This window comes from Penaeus japonicus, unplaced genomic scaffold (genome assembly GCF_977035675.1).
Source record: "Penaeus japonicus unplaced genomic scaffold, GWHDUDI00000001_assembly GWHDUDI00000034, whole genome shotgun sequence".
In the NCBI taxonomy this organism is placed as follows: Eukaryota; Metazoa; Arthropoda; class Malacostraca; order Decapoda; family Penaeidae; genus Penaeus; species Penaeus japonicus.
In genome coordinates this window covers 23,079,842-23,085,585 of record NW_028234436.1, presented here as the reverse complement: position 1 = coordinate 23,085,585, position 5,744 = coordinate 23,079,842, and the positions used below count along the sequence as shown (strand labels likewise).

Sequence of the window (5,744 nt, the reverse complement as noted above, 5' to 3'; positions counted from 1 at the left end):
TTGGCAATAGAATAAAATTCTTGCATATATTCCCACCTTATCTTCTCTTCCCCAATATGTATATCATATTTTAAGAAATTATTTCTTATACTTTTTATGAGATGAGGTGGATCATAAAAAAAACACTTGTAATTCATTTTGAGTGAGCATTGGTTTAGCTGGTGATATCCCTAATTTTTAAAATGCACTGACATTGGATGGATCTTGGTCACAAGTTGCAAATTTTGGATGTAATCCAGTGCATTTCAGTTTGTCTACACAATCCTGTATCATGCTCTTAATTGTTTCTGATGGTATAGATTTTTGAAAGAGAAAGTACCCCAAAGTTTGCTTCCATTTAGAACATAATCCCTTAGCCATGAATACCATAGCAAATTGTGCAGGATTGGTTGACCGACCATATTCCCCTAGATCCTCACATCCTTCAATCCTATCAGCAACAGAGCAATAATGAAACCCAGATTTTAACGATATTGCATCGAAGACTATGCCACAAAGTTTTTCCTGTAATGACATCTGTTTTACTTTATTTTCAAGTAACTTGAATATGGAATCATTCCACCCAACTCTGAAAGATATGGTTTTTAGCCAATACCTCAACATCCTTGGAGTTGGTAGAGCAAAAAATTTTGAGAGGAACCTATAAGCTCGAGGGCTCTTAAAATACAATCCTAGGCTAAAGCATCTCATGTTTAAAGAATATCTCCTTGCTTTGGTACAGACACCAGAAAGTTTTATCTGTGTTAAAAAAAAATTAAGGGCAGCACCATTCAGATAATGTGAAACATTTTTGATAATATTAGCTGGCAAAGTGCAGCGTGAACAATTATTTTTGGATTTGTTAATTTTATGATATTGCTTTTGTAATCTACTTACTCTGACCCTCAACTTATTTATCATCTTATTTTTGTCTTTAATTATGTCTGATGATGGAGATTCACATGCATTGGCCTGGGCTGAAAAATTGCAAATACTAGTTCATATATAGTTTTATTTCAACATAGATTATTTATTACGTAAAAAGTAATCCTAATAAATATATTGATTCTTATAATATTATTTATGAATATTTATTAATATATGTTCATGATTGTGTGATATTTTCATCTGAAACATTTATGAACTTTACATACGTTCACTGATACATACTGTACCTATATCAGGCATTACCCCCAGCATCGAGGTTTCATCTACACTAGCAGTAGGTACTAATCTCTTTCCTGGGGACAGTGTCATCAGATGTTCTTCTAATAGCACTTTATCTGTACTGGCTGTAATTGGTTGTGCATAGCCTCCATGTGTTATCTGAGATTCTGTATGGAATAAGAAACTGCATATCATAAGCTAGCAATATAATATATACACATTTTGCATTTACTTTGCACATTAAGTTTTTTTTCCCAGTAATTTAGTAGATGAAATATTAATAGAAATATTGGATTTATATATGCAATGTGAGAAATACACACATGACACTCAAATTTCAAACTTGCATTATACTGCCTACACAAAAATCTAATATAGATATGAAAATATGTCTGTTCATGTCTCTGTCTTCATATAATCTAATACAGATAGCTATCATATAAAGCCAAAGACAGGGTCAGACATATTTATCATGCCTGTAACTAGAAAATAAAGAAATATGTGTGTATGTGTATTTTACTTAAGAAATATTTATGTGCAAATGTATGTAAGTGAAGATCTATTTCTGTGTGTATATTACTGAAGATATATCTATGTGTGGATGTATATGTGACAAAAAGTATCTATCTTTGCATATGTATGTGACTGAAGAAATAGATATGTGTCTTGTGTGGGTGACTGGAAAACTGGATGTTGCTTACTACGAGTATGTACTTGCAAATTGCTTAGTTTATGGATGGCATAAAGTCAACTTACCAAAATCCTGGTCCAAAGAGCTGTCTATTATTGTTAAACCATTATGCATTTCCAATACTTCAGGAACTTTCCCTGAAAAAAAAATATAAGCATGATTTAAATATCAAAAAACAAAACTTCTATTATGATAGACAGTACAGTATGTTTTGTTTTCTTTATCTTTATAGTTGCTGCAAAAGGTGTCCCATGGGGCTCATTTATAAATATATAAAGGAAAAAAAGAAAGATAATATTAATACTCATGGACCTCTTACCAAAAGCAGGATGTACAGTCTGAAATTTTTTTTTCTAGTACTGTTGAGTTTGCTTCCAGGGTTTCATTAGGTTGTAAATTGAGGTTATCATTTCCTGTAATAAAAAATGATTAAAATGATCAAACATGATTAAAATAATACCAGTGATGCAATCAGGGGGCGGAATAACATTTACTAGGAGCTTTAACTCAAATTTCAATCTAACATGATATATACTATCATCAATAAAAAGGTAAATTTTCCGAACAACGCCGCGTTACGAAATACCACAAAAGTGGTATCGATGGATTCCTCTCAACCTCTACTATTCATATATAGTGAATTAATGAGCGCTTGCACCCCTGGACCCCACAATCTGGGTCTCTTTTCTTAAGGCACTTCGTGCTACCTCGTCCTACTTCGGGGCATATTTCGCTTGCAAAATCTTAACCCAATGACCTACCTAACTTTGCCTAGTTTTGAATTAATCCCTAGCCAAAGGGGGGCTTCGCCTCCCCCCTGGACCCCCCCTTTTTAGGGCACTTCGTGCAACATACCTTGGGCAAGATATCCCGAATCCACCATCCTCGCCCTGAAATTCAAACATGGCTGTGTTTACGTATTTACGGATAGTAGCAAGCTGTGGACTGGAAACCCCCAAGGAATTACCTGCATGTGCTGTTATGTTCTCTCAACAGATGGCGCAATATTCCCCATTATTTACAGTATAATTATAGTGCCCTCTATTGAGTGGTCGCGTCATCATCGGTCCTTAAATAGTAAATGTAAGCTATCCATAATGTGTGTATAATCTCAATATTATCGATAAATATTAACTAACCTATCTCTGTTCTTCGGAAATCGATGAAATTTGAGGAGAGGGTGTGTGTCTTTTCTCCTCTTGCATATAACACATGGGTGAGATTTTCCCGACATTTTGAAGTGCGCGGTCCACGCCCCACTGAGAAGTACAGGGGGCGTGGACCGCGCACTTCAAAATGCCAAATTCAAAATGTAGTCCAACAAAGAGATGGCGCTAATGTCGCCTTTCTGTGACGTCACTCTGTCGTCTGTTCTCAACCCAACTTCCGAACACTGGACGACTGAGAACTTCTCAGTCGTCCAGTGTTCGGAAGTTGGGTTGAGAACAGACGACAGAGTGACGTCACAGAAAGGCGACATTAGCGCCATCTCTTTGTTGGACTACATTTTGACGTCACGGAATACGTTGAGGTTTCAGTTACTATTATTACAACATTTTTGGATGCGTTCCTGTCTTGGGTATATAGTCTTTGCTGCTAGCCGTGTCCTTCGCAAGGAGGAGCAGGACATGGAGGCTATCGTCTCAAAAAAAATCCCGAGAGAGGCCCTCTGGAAGCGAGGGAGAGGAGGAAGCGCCCATCCCCCCCCCTAAAAAAAAATAATAACAAATAAATAAAAACCGGCGAACAAGGCACTTCCAAGCCCCATAAAACGTAATCCAAGCGTTTACCATTGTACAATGGAACTGTCGAAGTCTTAGATCAAAATTAAACTCTCTTAGACTATTAGCCTCGTCCTATGCTCCCGATATTATTGTTTTTCAAGAAAGCCATTTAAACGACCAAGTCTCTGACGAGGTCGTATCGCTAAGAAACTACCATTTGTGTAGAAAAGACCGAGAGGGAAGGGGTGGAGGCGGGGTCACCATGTACATCCACCAGAACCTCCCTTTCACTGAAGTGACGATTAATTCTACTTTGGAACACGTCGCATGCAAAGTAAAATTCAATAACACGTATCTGACTATATGCTCAGCTTATTGTCCACCTGATAAAATGGTAATCTATGATGAGCTTTTTGCTCTTCAGGATAGTCTGCCAAATAACAAATTAATTTTAGGTTCATCATACTTTATGGGGTTCCCTGCGGGTGAATGGTAGAGATGAGCAAGTAGTTAAGTTGATCAACGACTCTGATCTGGTCCTTCTAAATCAGTGGTTCTCAACCTAGGGGTCGCGACCCCTCGGGGGGTCGCGAGATGCTTTTGGGGGGTCGCGAGATGATGTTAAAAAAAAAAAAATAGTATTATGGTCGACTTTTGTTTTAAGGCTGTCAAAATAATTCTGCTCATAAATTTCAAACAAATAATAAACTGAATGGCATGTACTGTGTGTGTGTGTGTGTGTGTGTGTCAGAAGCACTTCGGGGGAAGGCGGGGGTCACGAGTCTCTACCAATATTGTCTGGGGGGTCGCGGGCCAAAAAGGTTGAGAACCACTGTTCTAAATGATGGTAGTCCGACGCAAGTGGACGATAATACCGGTAATTTGAGCTTTATTGACCTATCACTGGTCTCTTCAACACTAACAGCCAAGTGCCTGTGGCGCACCATTGACGACTCGTTGGGAAGCGATCACCTTCCTATTTGTATTAAATATTCATGCGACACCACGAGAACGCCTTCAGCACCCAAATTTAACGTAAAAAGAGCAGATTGGGTCGCCTTCACAAGGAGCGTCAAGCTCGAAGTTGTTGGAGAAACCATTGATGATAAAGTAAGCAGTGTTTAGAATTGTAATTTAAATGCAGCAATGACAACCATTCCTAAGACTTCGACAGATAACGTTAAGCTTTAAAAAAAAAAAAATTATATATATATGTATATATATATATATATATATATATATATATATATATATATATATGTATAGTGAAGAATAAATAAAAGGTCTCTTTTCTTTAACTTCAGTATTTTGTATTGTATGAAAAATAACAAACATTAACCTTAAAGTCAAATATGTCAATATAAATGTGACAATTATTTCAATGTGAACCAATTAATCATCTATTACTGACGACTTGGAAAAGCTTATTAATTATTTTAGCTCGTGAAGATAATCAATAAAATTATCAGCATACAACTACATTTCCTGCCTCTTGTAATATTCATATTATGTACTTACAAAACAGGGATCAATATTGGGGTGAATATCGCCTTTTAAGTGGTGTACTACATTAAATAAATGCCAAAAGTTATAGATTCCTGAAAAGAAAATTACTGTACTATATATGAAGAAAAACAACTCGAATAATGAATAGATTATAGACGTTCGTTAATTTTATCCATAGTGAGAATTTGTCCCTAGTATGACGGCAACAAATACCTTAATATAATGAAGTCGAAATAAAAATGATAAAGGCAAAACGTCATGCAAAAATGCCTTTGCAGAGTGAAACATATAATCAACAGTGGAATGGGAAATCAATCATATAATATGTTTCATGATCTTTAGCTGTGTGGGGCCGTTTCTGAATCTTGTATTTCAGGAAGAAGACAATAGCAATAATAAGAAAGGTTAGATCTAGAATAAAAAAAAGTTTAGCATCCCTCGTTTTCCAAAATCCCAAATTTCAACTTGTTCGCTGAGCACTTGTTGTCTCCCACGCTCTCTCTCTCTCTTTCTTTTTCTCTTTCTTTCTCTCTCTCTCTCTTTTTCTTTCTTTCTCTCTTTCTCTCTCTCCTTCTTTCCTCTCCTTCTCTCCCCCCCCCCCTCTCTCTCTCTCTCTCTCTCTCTCTCTCTCTCTCTCTCTCTCTCTCTCTCTCTCTCTCTCTCTCTCTCTCTCTCTC

General features: G+C 36.8%; 1 long non-coding RNA gene across 1 annotated transcript; it reads right to left on the bottom strand.

The window, feature by feature from the left end:
- Positions 1-2,252, bottom strand: LOC147467733 (uncharacterized). The gene is made up of 3 exons (XR_015190453.1): positions 2,157-2,252; positions 1,903-1,974; positions 1-1,313 (listed from the first exon to the last, which is right to left on the bottom strand). It is a non-coding gene; the product is annotated as an uncharacterized LOC147467733 (long non-coding RNA).
- Between the last annotated feature and the right edge of the window lie 3,492 nt (positions 2,253-5,744).